Source organism: Neodiprion pinetum, chromosome 2, assembly GCF_021155775.2.
Source record: "Neodiprion pinetum isolate iyNeoPine1 chromosome 2, iyNeoPine1.2, whole genome shotgun sequence".
Taxonomy (NCBI): domain Eukaryota; kingdom Metazoa; phylum Arthropoda; class Insecta; order Hymenoptera; family Diprionidae; genus Neodiprion; species Neodiprion pinetum.
In genome coordinates, this window is record NC_060233.1 from 28,800,867 (window position 1) to 28,822,355 (window position 21,489).

At 38.8% G+C, this 21,489-nt stretch overlaps 1 protein-coding gene across 14 annotated transcripts in view; it reads left to right on the plus strand.

Moving 5' to 3' along the window:
* Positions 1-21,489, plus strand: part of Oatp74D (Organic anion transporting polypeptide 74D) — a 103,108-nt gene that overhangs the window by 44,183 nt on the left and 37,436 nt on the right. For 7 of the 14 annotated variants that reach the window (XR_006881695.2, XR_011176458.1, XR_011176459.1 and 4 more), the window contains exon 1: positions 4,905-6,045. The exons of 2 other annotated variants lie outside the window; for them this stretch is intronic. The gene's annotated coding sequence lies outside the window, so the exon portion shown is untranslated. Of the gene's footprint in view, positions 1-4,904; positions 6,046-6,719; positions 6,740-7,127; positions 7,148-19,983; positions 20,003-21,489 lie in introns of those variants that run through there. 5 more of the 14 variants (XM_046612836.2, XM_046612834.2, XM_046612842.2 and 2 more) reach the window with 5 other exon arrangements.

Here is a 21,489-nt window from a genome sequence, read left to right on the forward strand (position 1 = left end):
ATATTCGCAGGCATGCGACACGCGTTAAGGCCGATCAATCGGCTGGACCGTCCGTATCAAAAGTTAGGAGAAGATGAGAAACCGTTGAAAAAATCTCCACTCCATTTTATACCCACGCCAGTGACGATGAACGCGAATGAATCAACATCTCCGATATGTAATTGCAAGTTTCGTTGAACGATTGTCAAATAAATTGTGGGGATTTGGCATAGAGAGAAGAAATGAGCGGTGAAAACATTCTGATTTGGTAGAAAAGAATGAAAAATCACCAGAGTTGAATTATTTACCACGTTCTCATAAAAAAAAAAAAAAAAAAAATTAAAAAACCACAATTTTTTCAAATTTTTGCTTCAACCAGCGCAGATCAGACATTGCTTTGCTTCTTCAATCGGTTCCGTTCCCGCGTTCCAACTTTCTATTCGGACGGTGTAAGCTCATTCATCCAAAGTTCGCTCGGCGCTGATCGCGACACCTGTAGGCGTGGCTCTTCGGCTCGTCGGAGGTTTGCGGAGGTGAAACGTGTACTAGGATGTTCGACACAGCACGTGTCCTGGCTCCCAAGTCCGAGCTTCGACTCGGCCCGTATAATACTTACTTGCTTACTTACTTACGTCGTCGAGTCGTGACAGCGAACGAGGAAGGCGGTATAACCACATTATAAACGCCCGACGAGCGGCTACGGAATATCTATAAACGTAGTTTACAACAGCAGCAGCTACTACCTGACCGGGAAAATCGCATAGCCTTTCCCTCTACGCAACCTCACCCACCCACCACCTACCGACTACCTTCTCCGCGGTGTCGTACACGCGTTATTTTACGCCCCGATCAATACCTAAAACCGGCGTCTTAATAGTTTCCACGATACATGTCCACCTCTACGTATCGCACTCCCGGAACAATACTGAATTAAGTCTAAAAATCCCAAAACCGACTTTTTTATTCAGTTCAATAGAGAATTTTTTTCCGCATATACCGCAAACACGGTCATATTTTGGGATTTTTAGACTTAATTCAGTATTGTTCCGGGAGTGCGATATATGTATATAAAACCCGATGTTCTTCTCACGTATGTTAGCTTATAACATCAAAACAACCGAACCGATTTTGATTATTCTTATTTCTGTGGATAGCTACAACGTATGTCCAGAGCTTAGACTTTATTTCATCACAATCGGAACAATGATTTTGGAAATGTAACGATGTTTTTAACCCAACTTGGAACTCTTACAGATAAAGGGTTGACTTAGGTTATGTTAGGTTACGTTATGTTAGGTTAAGTTAGGTTAGGTTAGGTTAGGTGATGTCAATTTACATTCAAATATTCTCATCGTTAAGTAAGATTGTTTTTATCTGAATAGAATTTCGATTTTATTACGTCAAATTTGGATGCGGGCGGAGCAGCGACGGTTTGCTAGTACAAACATGACATACACAGCTGGTATATGTTCAGGGTGTACCGTTTTGAGTCAAATCGTTGAATGTTTCGGTAAATTTTACAGGTTTCACAGGAAAATTTGTTACGGATGAAAGTTTTACGGTTTTGAGATAGAGATGAAACGGTGCTGCCAAAAATTTCCTCAACAATTATAATAGTCAGGAGAGGTCAGCATAACCTTAAAATTAGTTTTTTTTTTTGGAATAAGATCGTATAGCTGGCCTTGATACTGCAACTTTTTTTTTGCCCTCATCTTCCAAAGTTCAAGAGTTATAACGTGTATGATACTCTCAAGCCTGAAGAAGCTTTTCACTAAAAACAGACTCATCTTAGCTGTTGGAAGAATTTTTTTGTTTCCGTCATTTTGAAACGGGTATATTAAGTATTCGATTGTTGTACGTTTCGTGATGGTAACTAGTGCGTTGCATTTTATTGAACGGTAAAACAGTCGAAAATAAAAAAAAAAAAAAAAAAAAAAAACTTCATGCAAATCAGGGTATCAATTCTGTCCAGGAGGTTGAAATTTCTAGCATGAATTTGGCGAGGAAGAAATTCAAAACGACGCGGTTTATCGGTATGAGAAAAAGTCGAAAGACGAGGAGAACAAAATTGTTTCGCCGCGGTGTTGAAAAGTCACGCAAGACGCCTCGTGATTTATTCGAATCCCCTTCTCATCTTTCGTAATAATAATCCGAGTCAATGTTCTGCTCGTTTCCGCGCCACCCGCTTTGATTAAACATCAATTTGCCCACCCGCACCTGTTGTGCAAACGATTCCTATACCTGCAACACGGGTCTTACGTATGTTATATAGCACAACGTTGCCTGTCTCGCAGCTTCGATGCATTAATAATAATTGACGAAAGACGTGGGGAAATAAAAAAAAAAAGAAAAAATGAAAAGAAAACGAGGCGAAAAAGTAAGAAAAAATCGACAAACTGCGATCGATCAGTTCACGCAACCGCGCCATCTGTTAGGCACGTACGTGAACGTTATATCTATGCATATATGTATGTATGCATGTATGCACATATGTAACTGCGTAGCGGAGAACGCGTCTGTCTCTACACCGTGTAAATTCAATTGCCCTAATAACCGGTTTTTATCCGAAGGTATTATACACGTATATTCGAAGGACTGGTTTATCTTGAGAAAATTTTTTCTTTTTTTTCATTTGTCTCTCTCTCTCTCTCTCTCTCCCTCTCTTTGATAAACGCAGTTTCGTTTATGCGCTGATGTTAAATCAATTCGTCGGTTATACGTTATATGTATACATATATATGTATACATGTACATTATACGTGGCTTGAAATTTACACATATGTATATCTGCGTGCATTCGAAGTAAAAGTTGTTTTTCTACCATGTATTAAGGTATAATATTGGTCGTCTTATTGACAGATCAAAGATCGTTGAAAATTGGAAAATTTGTTGTAGGATAACTTTCTTTACAATGGTCTAACAATCTTCGAGATAAAATTGTTGGCACAAAGTGTATGAGATTTGTCGAATTGTTTAACTGTTATCACTGATAACAAAGACAAACAAAAATAAACGGATGAAAAAATAGTAAAACGACAAATATTTACGATCAATATTCTCTTTATTGTGCATGTCCATACAGATAGGCATAACAAATACTAGGAATAATAATCATCGTAAATAGGTTTCTTGTATATATGCATATGTTCTTGACGATATTGTGTTGTGTATTTCATTTTGCTGTTTTTGTTTTTGATTTTTGCGTAAAAATTGTGTGCGTGTGTGTGTGTATTTATATGAAGAAATGAATAAACGGAGACTTTGAAATTGTATTGAAAGTGAATAAATTGATACGTGGTTATTGTTTGTGACGCTTTTTTATTTATTTATTTCGCATTCTATAGTTAATATCACTTTCGACTTTTTGTCAATAAAAGAGGTGTATCCATCATTTATAGCGTGATTTGGGATTTTTACCGCACCGTCACGTCGTAGCATCCGTCGAAACGTGAGAGAAATTCGTACGTCGAAAAATAAAATTGAAAAAAAAAAAAAAAAAAATTACCAACGTAAAATTATGGTGTAACGTCAACTGAACAGAAAATTGCAGAAAGTCTACAATAAACTTGATCCATTGAAATATGTAACTACGGTATGCACCGTATGCACTGGAAGATTGCGTAAAAGGATAATGGGTACGAAATGCATTCGACACGTTAGGCTATAAATAAGAAACCCACTGCAGCTCAGTTCCGGCCGAAACTGTAGGTCGAAAAAAGTGAACGAATCTTTGCGCCTATACAATTAACTCTACCGCCAACTTCCGGCTTTTCTTCTAAAATCAAAATTAAAAAAAAAAAAAAAACCTCGAAAGGCTGCAAATATCTAACAATACTTGTGCGGTACCATACTCCGTAGGTAAAAATCCGTCAATCCGTTTTCTTCGTACCTACACGAGACTCGAGGGGCCATTGAATCACGCTCGAGTTGTTATCTTGAAAGTAAGAAAAAATTAAATAAAATAAAAATTTCTCGGGCAAAACCGGAAGTGAAACGCGCTAACGTACATCATTACTCGTGAGCACACGACAAGCTTGTACGTATATTTAATACGTACACTAGGTCGCAGTGATTCCGAGATAGATATTTTTTTCAATCACTCGGTAAGTTTGGCAACGTAAAATCAAGCCGCAGCAGCAGCGCCGGCCGACCGCGAAACTGCCTCATCTTTACGAACGTTAGACAACCGACGACGGTAGAGTTTCATATATTTTTTATTTTTTTTTGGTTAGATTTAATGGTCATGGGTTCAAACTACTGATATCCTCGGTATCCTTGGCGCGAGTCGATCAGAAGCAGACGAAATTGGCACCAGCGCTCCGATAGCCTGACTGGATCTAACTAATCACGTGGTTCATTGTGTGCGTAATTGGTTAACGTGACTAAATCTTTTGCCGATAACCTATCACCCACGTAACCAGTCAGTTTGACTTCGGGTATTGCAGCGCTAGTGTCGATTTATGGGCTTTCTAGTCGGCACAATCTTCCGTGTGCCGGAAGCATAGGAGTCCACCCATCCAGTTGGTACAGGGATCAGTGGTTCGAACAGGCTCAATCATTGTAAACACGACACAACCCGTGACTCACGAACTTCGTATTCTCAATTTACATTCTACGTCCGTGGGTAATGTTACGTTTACAAGAGATCGACCCTTTTCCGCGACTCGCCGGCGGTGTCGCCGCGGGCTAATTCCGCGTTGCCAACGCAACCGACCGGTCGAATCACCGGTACCAAGTGTACGCGAGAATGGAAAGAAAACGACGAGGGAGGCAAATGCGTCGACTCGAAGAAGAAGCCTCTGGTTCCAGTGAGTGAGGTCAGCTGTGGGCGCCGCCGATGGGCCAACGATGCAGCGGCAGCGGCAGACGTCAATCCCCGAGGTTCGAAGAGTGGCCCGCATAGCCGCGGCGGAGTCTCGTTGTCGGGAATTCGGAGCGGCAAGCCGCGAACTGCGTCGCGACGCCTCCGACTCGAGTCTCGACTCCCGAGGCGCATCGTTGATCGCATCGAGCCGATCGAGCAGTCGCGCGCGGACCGCGGAACGGAGAGTATCTGCTTTTCTGCCCGCGCTTTCGCGGCCTCTCGTTCTGCTATCCCTCGACCCGAAAGACGACAAGCGAGAGTTTTTAATCTACGTACGACTGACCGATGCCAGAATAGAAAAAGCGAGGGTTCCTACGCTGCTCGAGATCTTTGCTGTTACACTCTCGCTCTCTTCGTGCCGTCTTTCTATTAGTTTTTTTAATCGTTGAATTGCCGTTTTTGCTTGCTTCGGTTTCGTTGCAATTTCGTTTGAAAACAAAACTTGTTAACAAACATGTGCCTGCGGGTATTGCATTCGTCTACAAATCTGTGACTCTTTATGTTGTATTGATGAAAAATTGATTAACCGCGTTTCTACCACGTCAGAAAGGAGTATTAAGGTAGTAATAATAATAATAATAACAACACCGTCATTTTCACCGCGAATCGACGGGGGTGGACGTACTCCGCGAAGGGCGACGAGAGCCACGTTATTCCGTTCTGCGTAGCACGAACTGAAATCTCGTTCCGTTGGAAACTTGCAGGGAATTTGTTTGTTCGGTTAACACTGATGCGAGAAGGTACCGATTCAATAGGTCGTTGGTTATCGTATTTCAAAGATTTTGCTCGTTTTCCGGAATCGATTCTCTAATCGTGTACTTAATTACAACGAGCTCTCGTTCGGTCAGTACGTACATGCGTATGTAAAACAACAGTAAGGCGGAGAGTTTAATATCGTAAATAGGTGCTTGTCTACGCTTTTACCGCAGTGAACAGTGCGTAATTGTGTCTGTGATGTGTATGTGTGTGTGTGTCAAGTGTTATCACATATGCATTAATGTAATGTAAAGGGTATGGTCAACGCAAAGTGAGCAGCAAGTGAGATCAACGAGAAAAGAAGAGAGAGAAACGTTATCCGTTGTGTTAATAATACGCGAGGAACAATCTGGACGGTTGTAATAAATTGCGACGCGGGACGGGAGGAAAACAATCCAATTTCGTACAATTGGTGTGTGTGTCCACATAGCTCATGTACGCCAAAGGTATGCATATGAATACGACGATAAGTCAAGTAAGTTGAAATTTCTTTGCATCTCACGCGCAGCCGGACGGTAAACAAAAACCGAAAGTTGTTTTACCGGATGCAACGAATTGTCATTACGGTCAACCCTTTCGGACCGACGTTACCGGTGGATGGTAACAACGAAACACGCGTGTTCGTTGACGCGTATATCTCAAGATATTCCCCGAAACAAGCGAGGAGCGATTGCATATTTCGCCTGCGTCTGCGGGGGAACTCCCGAATCGAAGACACGTGAGGGAGAATCGAACGGCGGGATCGAATTTTGTTTCGAATTTCCTCCCTCCGTTCTTCGTACTTGCTTCGTCGAAAGGTGCGCGCAGATTGAAATTTTGTCGCCGCATGCCGACGATGCGAATCGGGGGGCGTTTGTCGTTCGGCTCTCTTTATTACACCTTTGGACCCACCGACACACACGTTATATTGCAAACACACGTGAGAGCGATTCCGACGGCGAGCGCGCGCGCGATGACCCGTCCTGACATTTTTAGAAAGGCGTCTCAAGGTGATCTCGCTTGTTTTTTAAACTCTGTAATAGTCTCGCTGCGGCTACGGCCGCTTAGCTCGACACTCCGCGGTTTCACGAACGCACGCGTGCATCTATTTCTCGTCGCCGCGCATCGTGTGCACGTAGTATCTGCCTACGTATAACGTGGGTATGTTCAAATCGTTCCTTCTTTCACGTCTTACGATTCGTATTTTTTTTAACAAACGGCGGCTGAGAACCAGGTGTGCGTGTCTGCATCCACCTCGTCGTTTGTTTGTACCTCCGTCGTTTGTTATTTAGGCGCGAAATCGCCGCGCGACGTCCGATGTGTGCTGATCCCGATTCGCCAGCTGCGCATGCGCGCGCATTTCATATCTTGGCTTTGTTTTAATACGCGCGAAAAAAAAAAAACACCTGCCGATGAAAATTGGATGAAAAATATTTGAAACATGTACGAACCACTTGTAGGAGACGATCGAATTTCGCGTGTGCGCGTGGCTGGAACGGCGATTCTTAAATATTATGTAATATTCGCTGGTCTACAAAAGTTTTGCTTTCTACCGCAACTAGTGTTAAGGTACACGTCATTTTTTATTTTCCGAATTTTTAACAGCATTACGACGCAATGTATGTTTGAAACTATTGGCTCATTTTGAAAATTTATTTTCTCGGTGTATATAACTACTCGACATTGTAAAATACAAGTATATATTGGAGTGTTTCAAAAAAACCGACTATTTTTTTTTTTTTTCGAAGAACATTGAAAAATCTTCCGAGTGTCCCTCAAAAATGACCTCGGTAAAATATGAGCTCTTAATATTGATATTTAGAGGTGGCGATTCTCAATTTTCTATTTCCCATTTAAATAACATCGGAAAATTTTTTTTTTAAATTTAGAATTTTATTGCTTGAAAACGAATCAGTGTGAAGATATAAACAAAACATATTCTTGTAGGAAATTTTACGCTCTACAAAAAAGATCCGAATAAAGATTTGCGTAAGGTAAGTCGTTTCGGAGTTATCAGGCCTCAAACATCGAACCGTTTGAAATAATGATGTTATTAATTTATAAATGCTACAAAACTGACTGATATCACTTAAATAGTATTAAATAGCATTTATACTTAAATAGCATTTTATGGTTTATCGAATATCAGACAATCCTGAAATAACTTTTCGTTAATTTGATTACGAGATGGGCAAACCTTAGGAACTCATTATATTTATATGATCGTAATCTAAAATGAATTTTCTCAGAATTGAAGAAAAATTACAATGAAATTGTATAACGAAGCTTGGATATTGATGTTTCATTTTAAATCGTTTTAAAATGGTTCATTATCTAATTTCATCCCACAGCGATTTAGTTAGTTGGGCTGATGATTTTTTTTTTTTTTACACACTCACTGAAACAGATTAGTCTCTATCTGAAAATAGTAATTTCAATATCGCTGTGTAAAATCAATATCGGTACAATTATGAAGAAAATTAACTATTCACCAATACCAAAGTAATAAAACAATATTTCAAAGTGATTTAAAATGAAAAGTCGATATCTAGACTGTTTTATATAATTCTGGTATTCTTTTTCTTCGATTTTTAAGAATTTCTTTTCAGCCTACGAATATGGGAAGTTGATAAATTTAATAAATGAATTTGATATCTCGTAATAAAATGAACGAAAAAGTATTGGTTTTGAAACTCACCAATCTCCTGATTAACGGTATAAGCTTTAACGTCATACTAAATCGATACCGAATGCTTTTACCAAGATCCATTTTTGTAAATATACACATTGGAAATTATCGATCTTTCGATAGTTCCGTATCGCCGTGACAAACCAGAAGTTTAACGTATGTAAGTGAAAGACGAGAAACCCGAGATTTTGGAAATTTGTCAAGTTTCATATTCACAGAATTCTCAAGCGATGTAAATCAACCGACTCTACGAATGTCTGAAATAATGCGCTAGAAAGCAAACAAGTGTGCAGCCCGTGGCGGTGGAAACATGTTTGCAAGTTGACGAAGAGAATTTTTATTTATTTGTTTTATTCGTTTCTTCGAAGACACATTTTTCCTCGTGACAAATCTAATAGGCACTCAGCTTTACAATCGTGCCTAAAACAACAGTATTTTGCAGTAAGACAAAGAGAGAGAGAGAGAAAGATTGATCGGAAAAATCCGCTACTCCTCAGTCTGGCTTATGACTTACATCCATCACTTTTCTTATTCTACGAAAACGTGTCTCCTTATTGGCGTGGCAAATAGCACGATGATACGTGGTGATGATCGAATTTTGAATAAAAAATTGTAGAGGTAGAGATAAATGTGTAATTTAGATAACGCTTATTTCAGATGTGAGACAATGAGACGGAAGAGAGAACCGTTTGAAATGAAATTCAATGGACCTATCTATCTGAACGAAGTTTTAACCATTCCGGAAGTTATACTACCTTCGGAATTATTTTAGGCGTAAAGTTCACGATCAGCGACCCTGAAAACCGAGGAATGGAATTTATTCAAGAATCGAAAGACTCTTAATGCATATTTTAATTGACTTTTTATGCTGAGGAAGTGCGATAATAGAACATCCGTTTAAACCGATTCGAAAATTATTAGATCTTATAAAATTTTCATCGCAAGTTACTTTCAAGCTCTACAAATGGCGGGAGCTTGTAGAATATTCGAGCAAGCGTTACATATCATACCTACTTCGGCTATGGAAAGTTATTTCATTTCGCTCAAGTGTCTACGTATCATAGACGATGTATATATAAAGCTGCTAGACCAATTTTTGAATCTACAAAATTACCCGTAATTCACCTCTGTAGATTTGTGCACGTCGTTCGTCGTCGCAGCATCGCGTGTAACGCCCGTTCACCGCAAATCTAAATTGACCTAACGAGATGAAAAAAAAAAAACAAAAAGAGAGAAAAATAATATTTGCCAGGTCATTGACTCGTCAGACAATTTTCAAGCACTTTGAACAAATTTTTTTCTCTTACTTCTTTTCAAACTACCCAATTGCGCAGCGTTAATGCGATGTATATCTACGACACATACGTTTCAGCGATGCGATTATCTTCGCCCCGTTTCTCTACACGCTCTAACAACCGTCAATTTTCAATAAATTGAGTACACCTCGTAATGAAATTCTCAAAACAAGCGTCAGAAAGCTAAATGCAAGAATATATGCGCTAAGTCTAACGACTAATTGTAAAACTTGTTAAACTAGCAATATTAAGTTACGGACACTTGTCGTAGATTGAAAGAAGAAGAAGTCGTCTTCGGTCAAAATTACTACTACAGAACGTATCTGTTTCAACTAGAAAATTTTATTTCACATCCGTGCAATTTATCCAACAATTACACACATATAATTATACATATTATGTACAATGTATAATATATTTACATTAAATCAGTTATTTCGTTTTGTCGGACTTTGGTATAAATTAATGACCCGATTTGAAACTTCGCAGATTGTTGCTTATAATGACATCGTGTGGAAAAATAAATACATTATAAAATTATGATGAAATTTTTTAATTTCTTCGGCTTCTCTCTGTCATCATATAAGCAACAACCCTGCCAAGTTTCAAATCGGTCCCTTGATTTATACCAAAGTCATACCGAACGAAACAACTCGTTGTAAAAACTACTTGCATCTTACGTTTAAACTTGCGGAGACTAGAAGCAAGTGTTCTAGTTGAAGCAAGGGCTTGAAACTTTGCACAGATTTTTTTTAATGATTTAGAACAGATCTGTGGGCCGTCCCATAGAAAATTTTTCCGACCCCCAAATAAGGACCACCCTAATGTATACATACATAATATACCTTTATCAGGAAATATTTTTTCACAGTAATTAATCGCAGTTACTTGAACATTTAATGTAAATGATTATTAATTCATTTTCTTTTGCCGAAAGCAGTATATTTGTAAAGTTGCTCCTCACATTTTAGTCTGCTTGAGAATAATTATGAAAGAACTGTTAAGATTTTGCGAAATATGAGTACGTTGATGCTGTAATACGGTTAACTAAATTTCATGCAATCCTAAAATGCTTTTTTTTTTTAACTCCGCGAAAAACGCATCGTTACATCAACGTTACGAATTTCTACCTCGTCGTTTGATCGATTTATATCATCCGATGATTGCAACGACAATTTGTTCATTCCATTCTGTGATACGCTGTTTCAACACGACTTGGCTATCAAATATACCAGAAACATTTTGTCATCGTTAATAGGAACGCGTTACTTACACCGCGATGACAAAATCTAGTTCAAATAACTATCCGTGTACATTTACATTACAGAAACGGTTGTCTCTTCGAACAAACATACAGTCGCACAAACACGCGCATTATCTCCCATCTCCTTCTCCTTCATCTTTCTCCTTCCTCCGCGCGTCATCCTCGCCAGTTCAACTAAATCGCCGGTCCGCCCACAGATTTTACGAAGGCGCTGCTGTTGCCCAAGGTACAATTGTACAAGTTCCTCGCTACGTCGCATGTGCTTATGACTGTTTGTTCGGAGCGGCGAAGAAACGAAGAGAAAACCATGAATGAGAGGCAGTCCCAACGATGCGCGTATCCATCCTCCGATGACTAATTTATTCTCATAGACCTCCGTGTATGCGTTAACATAGGTTTATTCTTAGGTGGTGTCACACGTATCGTACGGATGTACGGTGTAGAAGGTATAATATATAAGTATGCATGTTTAAGAGGCGACAAAACTTAACTAGCAACTTTCAAATCACCGGCGGAATGATTATCTTCGTATTTGATTCCTCTCGACGTAGTGGATTACGTTATTACACCTATTTGCGTCAGATCTGTGGTCTGGAAAAAAAAAAAAAAAAAAACCAAGTTCAACATCCTTATTATGTAATTCCCGTAAGAGAAACTGTGTTATATGCGTATCAATTTATAACGGCTTGTTAAATTATTTTTTATTTAATTAATTTTTTTTTTTTTTATATTAGAGAACTTTTCGGCATACTTTTTTGCGAATTTTCGCTATTTCTGACAGTATAGATAATAGGTTTTCAATACTCGAGAGCGTTTGTCGCGATATAATGTGAATTATTATTGCTAGAAACAAATTGATTGAAAAATAACGTGAATATCGGAGGAATAATTCATTTCCGAAAAAATTAACCCTCTACACACATATATATCATACATGTTTTACATAAATTGTAAATTCTTGGGGTCGCTGATCACGGACCTGAAATCGGATGTTAAAAAATTCGAAATGGTGGACCCAATATGGCGGATGAAAATTTCAAATTCGATCGAATCCGGAGATGAAATTCCGTCCAGAGGCTTTTGGGGTCGCTGATTACGAATCTGATATTAGATTTTGAAAATTCAGTACAGCGAATCCAATCAGTGACCCCGAAAATCCCTGCATAGGGTTTTTTTTTCACCGGCTTCGATCTGATTTGAAATTTTCGTCCGCCATATTGGATCCACTATCTTTAATTTTTGAAATTTGATTCTAGATCTCCCTCTCTTTCTCTACACGCGAAGTATATATATATATATATACACGCACACTTACTTAGATATAGTAAATTATCGGGGGATCCGAGAAGTTTCGTGGATCGGACTTGAAAGGGTCAAAGATGTGTAAGACCTCGGAGAGTATTAAATGGCTCGACTCCTGCAACCAGTAAACCAGTTTTTGAGAATTTACCCATTCGACAAAACGAAAAGGATTATCATACGGACAGCTGCATCTGACTTGTGCCTCTCTCGGGATCCATTTACACCGGATATGTACGCATGTATACTGTATCTATACGTGCGCATATGCAGGTGATGCCTACAACGTATATAATACGGGAATCTTTGAACCGTGATGATATGTTAGATAAAACCGAGGGTTTGTTCCGGTGTCCGCTTCTTTTGTTTTCGTTTTATTCGCGATTCGCGTTTTGTTTTCTGTAGAATTTTGAATGAAAATTTTTGAAATGTATGTGACAGCGAAAACAGATGAAGATTACCAGTTTTTTATAATAGTTTTCCGAAAGTTTGGCGTTTGAATTGCGAAAAATTGTAAAAGGAGCTTTCGAAATTGCTTCGAATGACAATGAAAAATACCTAGGTATATTTTGTCTCGAGTATAAAGATATCGGAACTCGCGAATCGGATGAGAGCGAACACGCGTCGCGATCTTATTAACATTTTAATTATGGCCTGCGTTCTTTTTATGGAATTGAGAATGAAATGATGAAATATAAATTACCCGATTTTGTCTTATAGACAACAATTACAATATGCAAAAACTGTTGTATGCTCGAGTGTATCGTTTTGCATTCTTGTATTTCTTACTGTCGTAACTACCTTTGTCTGGTATTATATTTATCCCTGACAACAGTTGTTGTGCGTGCGGATTTTTCAATAGAGTTTATTTTAAGACCATGCCTGTACCGCGATGGTCGACAGACAATTTCGGACAATTACGATACAGGCATGCAGAATTATCATACGATCAACTGTATCGTGTGTCTAATGGCATAAGGTCGTAAGCGCCGCCTTACGACCTTTTACTTTTAAAAAAACCGAAAAGGCGTGAATATTTTATTTTATCGCATCTAAGCTTAAATCGTGAAAACACGGTCAGAAACGGTGAAATTAAACAAGAGCTTAATTAATAGCAAAAGGTCGTATGTACTGGTAAATACTACATTCTGCTACCGATTCAACCATAAAAACCTGAGTCGATTAATTCCATCAAGTTGTGCCTACCAAAAAAAAAAAAAAGAAAAGAAATTGGCGGTTACAACTTTCTGTTTTTATGTTCTAGTTTTTTTATATTATTATTTTTTTTTATTATTATTATTTTTGAATCTTTGCAGATTTCGATTCATCTATGCATTTCAATGGTTTCTAGAACGATTGTATAAATAAAAAAAATCATAGTCGTTACGATCTTCTGTTTTCATCTTTTTTTTCATCTACTTATTGATAGAAAACGGTTGTATCTGCCTAACATACGACCTTTTGCCTTTGTATGTTCAAATGCTTGATTTCGATTAGTAAGAAAAAAAAAGAATTATACACCCTTTGGCAACTAAAATTGTCACAAAGTAAGGTTACGACCTTATGCCATTAGACACGCGATATGTATAATACACATTATAATAAACAGGAAGAAATCGTTTGAAAGTTGAAAGTCAAGTAGAAAATCCTTATGATGTCAAAAAGTGTTATTGTACCACGAATTGATGTTGATGATTATTATTTCGGTTAGCTGTTTTTTTTTTTTTTTATAACTTTCACTATCGGCACCGGCCCTTGAGGTGATTTCTTTTCTGATAGAAAGGGCGTGCGTGCGTGCGTGCGTGTGTACATATCTACATAACAATATATAATCGATCGCGATTTAAACGGAGCAACACACAGCAACTGCGGTGAAAAATGTACAAAAGAAGCTTGAGAAGAGCGAGAAGGGGGATAAAAGAAAAAAAAAAAAAAGAAAAACTAGACGAAACGACGAAAGGGATACGTCATGTATCTTATATCGGCGATCGGTCTTTTCTTCTCGCATTGGAGTCTCCGTTTTTGGATTATACCTTTAAAGGCGTGCGCAATAGAGCGCGTGTTTTCTGCTGGTAACTATATAACACGCCGCGGTGTCGTTTTACCACTATAACTTACAATTAAGACTACTTTCGCCCTCCATCGTTCGCCGACGATGCGTGGAAACAGCTGATCCTTACTGACTATACCTACTTGAGCGGTGTTTCATGTCCGTCACCTTGCTCCTCGGCACTTGGCACAGGCGCGGAATCTTCTTATTTGCCGTTATCGTACAGTCCTAATGTCGATTTTTTTATTTTTTTTTATTTTACCTTTTTCTTTTTTAATTTATTTCTTAACGGAGATTCCATGGTATGATGATGATGATGGTGGTATGAATTGTAGAAAAAATAAAACAAGGTACACGGAGAAAAATTTCATTTGTTACAGTAACTAGAAAAATTCAGTAAAACAGGTATCGTTAAAAAAACTGTTTGAATATTGTTGGAATTACGAAAAACGAGGTATTACCGATCCTTTTTTGGTAATTGCAACGCAAAATCAGTTTGTGAGGTTCACTCTACTTTTTTAGTTAAACGAGGCCCGTCAATTTGTTGTTGGACGAGCATTAAATTTTCGCAACGGTTGCAGGAAAATCTAGTAACAGTGATCGTAACGAGAAATAACAGCAACGGATACTAGACTTTCCGGTAACAGCTAGAAAACTAATTTTCATTTTGTACTTAGAACTGTATTTTTCGATTGTGGTAAGAAATGAAAGTTGTTAAGGACTGAGCGGTAACCGGAACTAAAAATTTCTCTCAGTTTAGATTATTTTTTGAAGCTTTTTACTTTTATAACGTGTCCGAAACATGTGTATTTCAAACGGGAAAAATTCACCCTGTTGTCGGCACGGGTTAAAGTTGAGATAAAAATCTTGGAAGATTTATGAAAAGCCTAAATATGGTTCGTGCTCACACGGTAAATTGTTTTCGGCAGCGGTGCGTGCACACATTTCTTAATTCTTCTCTTCTTCAAAGCCTGTCCAAAATAAGAATTGTTGTTAAGGCCATGAATTACTCCTACTCTTATCGACCGAGTAAACTTATTTTTCGTTTAATCAATAAATAAATAAATGGGCGGAATCGGTTCAAATATTGACAGTGCAGCGCTCTGTTATAACAGAACTCGGTAACGTTACTGATATACCAAAAATCAACAAAACGATTTGTGGTTTTCTGACCACGTCTTACTGTATTTGCGTTTCCCGCATATCTGGGGCCACGAAGTTCACGGTCGAGCGAATTTTCGTAATTCTGAAAACAACCGAGAGTACAATTAGCCATCGTGCGAATATTTTTATGCAATATTTCAGTACAGCAAACGAGAAATACTATTTACAATAATTTAGCTAACAAAATATGCTCGGCTAGCTTGTTCCTTACTTCACTCAGTTGCCGCAGCACAAAGTAGCACTTCGGTAACTTATACCCGGCGACTGACGGCAGTTCGTCCAGGAACGTATTACAGTTACGTGATTTCTCTTCCGTGTACATTATCTCCCGAAAAATGCGAAAATAGCGATACCTGTCAGAAAACGTGACATTTTTTTCATAATTTTTGGAACACGAGTAACTTTTTTTAAATTCTACCGCGAAAGAACGATGCATTGTCGGAATTTAAACCGATCTCGTTGATTTTTTTACTCGACAAACGAAACGTGAGGGTGAGTTTGCTCGGTCGGTAAAGGTAGGAATACTACGTGGCCTTAATAACAAAATCACGCGGTTGTGCACGCTCGTTATTTTATCCTTCTCGTATCATCGGCCACCGTATCTCTAGAATTTTGTTTATATTACGATAACCCCGCCTGCCCCCCGCAACATGACTCGATCACTGCATTGCGCTGCATGCCTGAAAGCTATCGCAGGATAGCGATTTTGTATTATCAAAATAATATGTGCAGTACGGGTGACAAAAATAATACCTGTGACTAATAGTGTTTTTTCTGAATCTTCTTTCTTTATTAGAGTTATTCTTATTCTTTTTTTTTTTTTTTTAGTGTCTCCGAAGCTTTCAACGGACCAAAATACAAGCACAAGTGTAATGAAACATTTACAACCCGTCTACTCTTGTATAAACTCTGTTCGTCCAACGAACTTTCTCATACTCGGCCATGCAAGCAAGTTCATTTAATACTGCAACAGCCACGAGGGTGATACTCTGTCAATAATGCGGTTTCCGTTTATTTATACCCCTTCGTTTTTCCCCCATGTGTAAGAGTGTGCGAACACGGTTCAATCGTTGGGTTGTGTTCCGATAGATATATTTTCTATCCTATTTTCACATCACAAACGATTCGCAGACTCCGCACACGCGTGAAAAACAGGACTAGTCGATTATTACACGAAATCTCACTTTGACCCTTCTTTCGATAAAACGGCGAGTTCACGGATGGAATCGATCACAGACAGCTTCCTGCCTGTTCTCGAGAATCAAACGTGCGGTTTGTTGAGTGATTTTTTTGATTTCGAATCCCCTTGATGCTTTACAATTCATGAAAGTCACGAAAAAATCTGGACTCCTTTCCTTCGAAGCCTGTATCTCGGAAACTACTAATTTTTGAGACTTGCGTCCGTAAGAATTTTGATCCGGAGGATATGTACTGTAACGTACCGAATATCCAACAAAATTCTTCTTTTTTTCCTCCGGTTACCAGATTCCAAAACATATTATTTCTAGATGTGGTAAGGTTGTTGCTAACGATTAATCCGATGAATCCTCGAGATCCGACTATTTCGCAATGAAATTAGCGAAAAAGATGTACCGATCGCTCACTTGTACCAGCTTCTTTAACGACGTGGTATTAATTGTACTCCACACTTTCAGTTCTCCCAATCAATAGATCAGCTCGTTAATCGGAACATATCCACAACGTTTTGATAAACATTGTGAAATCGCCCGGCTGCCACCGAAAATATATCACGTTCCTACTCCTCGCTCTCGCCTCGATACTCGGCTCTGCCCTTAAAGTTTCGTAACGTACGCGCACCGCCGGCACTATCTTAATCTATCTCGTGTGCCGAGCCACTATTATTTGTTAAACCTACATTCGCACCCACACATTTATTACGTTTACCTACACGCGTCACTCGCTTCTATCTCATCTCGCGTCGGCGGAGCAACGACTTCGAGAGATTATATGCATCTGTCTATACCGACAAGGGCAACTGTCGCGAAGATGCTGCGAAGCGTTAGGAAAAGACCGGCTGTTTTTACACCGACGTGCGACAACGCCGATGCATGTACGGCAATGAACGCGCAACGGCGCAAACCCGACTCGCCACTTTATATTTACTGTGTTGCTAACTGAGGGAATAATAATAATAATAATAATAATAATAATAATAATAATAAGAAGAAGAAGAAGAAGAAGAAATGAAAAAAAATGACCGTACCTCTTAACAAACTGCAGCTGCATCTCATATGGCGAAATTTCTTGACTATACGTGCAACTGCTAAAATCATACTGTCAAGAATCATCATTTTACGAGTATACAGAGACTAGAACTATTCACCTCAAGCTCCTATCGATCGAGCATTGTCAATAACTCGGTTTACCCTGTTAATATTAAAAGATTTAACGATACGTTTTTGATGAGTAAATGGAACTCTATAATAATAAAGTTCGATCGATCGAAACTAATCAACACTGAGGTCTATATTCAGGGAATCAATGTTAAGCCGATGGTGTATAAAATGTATACGCGGCAAAGCGTATCGTTGGACGATGAATAAAACGATCGATCGGTAAGTGAGACCGAAATTGTTGAAAACAATTGACGATGGTCGGACAGAGTTGTAATCACTGCAGGGTTCGTGCGCACAGGGAAAATTTGGAAAAAGGAGAAAAGTCAGGGAATTTCAAACGTAAGACTGGAATTTTGGGTCTGTCGTAGAAGTGAACTCGTTTTTACAAAAGTACCGTCGATCTTAACGAAAAGAAAAAAAAAAAAAGGCAATCACAGGCTATTGTTTGTAAATCGATAATCAGACGGTACGATAGTTACTAGATAATATTAAACGTATTGATAATAGTGTCACTAATCAGCCTCTGCATATTCTTTGGAAAGTTACTGGAAAAATCTTGGAAAATTCAGGGTATTTCAGATACCAAACGACCGTACGAACCCTGTAACGGGATACGAAGAACCGTTTAAAATCGAAACAAGAATATTTATATGCGTAGGTCCGTATTAATAACAAGATACGAGATAAGTCGTCCGTCGGCTGCAACTTCACGTGCTCCCGGTACATACTCTACGTGCCGATAAAACAACAAACGATGACGACGACGGCGATACACTTTCGTACTTTCTCCGTTCCGTTGATCGTCTTAGGTGTACCGGGTGTCTATAGCGGTATTCGATCACCCCGAGGCTACTACGAGCGTTTCGTCATTCGATTTGATACAGATAGATAAAAATTTCCACATCAACTCTATTACGCGTTATTTTTTTCGGGTTATACTAACTGCACGTGTGTTATTCTTATTTGTACTTGTTTCACTATCTAATTTTTATGGGTAGTGTGGGTAAACTTTACTTGTAACATACGAATCACGAGGAAAAAAAAGTTGTATACATTTCATTTTAACTTCAACGGTACTTGAATATTTCCTTTTTTTTTTTATACCGTAACCGAATAACATAATTCTGGATACAAAGTGGAGAACAAATTTTTTTAACCGCTCGTACAATATTTTACGATAATTCTGACCACACGTTTCAAACGATTTATTGTAACGGTATAGATTTTACTACAATTCTCTAATAACTCGTAATTAATTAAACTTTTCTCAGTGTATGCATAATGTGGCGAATTCCGCGGTGCGTTGCGAATATTTCTCGGATCGCGAAAGAATGAACAAATGAAAAAAAAAAAACAAAAAGGCTTGCGGCTAAAAGTTTTGCAGATCGAGGACCGCAGCCCCGATCGGTCGGGCGGACTCGGTGTAAAAAGAAGATAATAAAAAATGAAAATAAAAATCTTTCATATCTGGATACGGCCGGTTAAAAACTGATGACTCTCAATCGCGCGACGAATCGTCGTGTGTGGGTATGTAGTTACCTATTTTGGTACGGAGACGGCAGAACGACATGTATTTTTTTTTTTTTTCTTATAAATCTTTTTCCTCCTTTTCTTATCTCTTATTTTTCTCGCCTCATCAATAACATATAGGTTATATATCGTACCTACATGCAGCGTATAGTATACCATATGTATCGTGAAATACGAAACTTTCTTCTCGCGGTTTAAAAATGGCGGATTTTAACACTCTCGCGTCTATAATATCTATATGTACAATACACTCACGAAACACTGTAAAATACTGTGCGCACATATTCCCATGTAACGTGCATGTGTGTAGTTATTTGTTTCGCGTCGATCATGCGGGCGCGAACCGAGTTGAGAAGGGGAGTTGAGTGGGGTAAGAAAAAAAATAAATAAATAAATAAAAATAAGCAAATAAAAAAATTAAAAAAATAAAAAAAAAAAAAAAAAAATGCGAAAAAAGACAAGAAAATAAAAGCATTAAAACTACGTTGTCTTTTTGGTTCTCTCTTCAATTCTCAATTTACTTTTACCTCTTTTATTCACCGACCATAATCAGGGTCACCCGGTTTCGAACAGAGCGGAACACCTGGCCAATTTTCAGAGATCGGAGGCTGTTATACGTACATATACGTATGTATTATAACCCATCGGAGCGTGCAGCAAGAAGGCGGCGAGGCGACCGGTGACTAGACAGAAAAATGGCAAACGCCCAAGGCTCTGTTGTTAGTCATCCTCCCGTCAAAAGTAAAAACGCTCTTGCCGAATATACGTATGCATAGGTATGTGTATAACGTAATACGTATTTACGTGTATAATACATGTCTGTTGTAAAACACGTATACAGATATATTTATTCACTGCATGCGTGATGACTGCAGGCAATTTTTTGTCTACCTCTGGGCCGGTATGTGTGTGTATGAAAGCAACCGGAATCATTATTCGATGACTATCTGCAAAGCTGTAAGAGAGCCCCCCCCCCGGGTGCCAAATTTTTGCGAGATCCTTTTCTTTCCAATTCTCTTTGGTCGTTTTGGTTTTGTTCGTTGCTCTTTTTTTTTTTTTTTTTTATTCTCGTTGTCTTAGCTCGGTCGAAAAACTGGCTTGCACACTCTGTAAATCCGCCTCGTCACAGGAGTCGGGACCCCGATATTGCTACTTCCGTGATTCGCCAGAACTGTGTAACTACTGTTGGAGGTTTAAAGACCTTCGAATTTGTTCGATTGTTATATCACCGGGCAGCTGTTTAATTAGATAATTTCAACACGCTCGCGACAGGTACAAATTACGATGTGCTGAAGTTTCTTAGTGTATTGTGGTCACACGATCAACTGATACGTACAATTTTCAATTGTTTATGTATTTTTAATTTTATTATACTCGTCGAGTTCGGGCGAGTTGATGAAAAATTTATTTTGCCTTATGTTGGTGGATGTTGCGATTCGGTAAAGATTAAAACGAAAGAAAAGAAAATAGCGAAGATTCGTTTGCGTTTAGAAATAAATCGTTTCGCTCTTGTCATAGCTAATCATGAAGAATCATAAATCCATTCCTCAATCGTATTATACCATTACAACACATCTGACATGATCAGTAAACTAATAAACTACGGATTCTTTAATCACCAAAAAGGTTTCGCATTTCTCAGTCTGGTCTCGAACTCTCAAAACGTACATCTTACAAAGTCATCTCAAAAATCTGTTTTCACATCTCGCTCCGTTTGATGAAATGCGTCGGTAAGTTACCGACTGTAAAGAGCCAGAATTCAAGCTAACCCAGCCTCTCGTCAACTCGATTCGACCGCGAGAGAGCGAACCGCCTATCGGCGGCAGGGTGAACCACCGAATACCGAAACTCTGTTTACGATTCTCGTATTTAACCTATACCTACAACAATAAGAATGATTTAAATAACTGGTTGGGCATTGAATCGAAACTACGCGTATGGCGAGTTATTTTTTTTCACTCGTTTCATATTTAAATATAGGGTATGCGTATACGATATGATTATTCAAAGACCCACGCATATAATTGTCAGGCTTGTTACGCACGCGCGTCTTGTATAAATGCATTTCATACCGTCAGATATGTACGTAAAAGCGCCGGCAGCGTGTCTCGTTGACCCAGTTCAATCTCTCTTCCGTTCACATTCATACCGTCGCGATGCACACGTGCCCCACGTGCGTATGTGGCGATGTGCACCACACGACGAGCTGCGGCAGGTCGAAACCGAAGCTGCTCGTCGATCCGGTGGCGACGAAAAGAGGGTC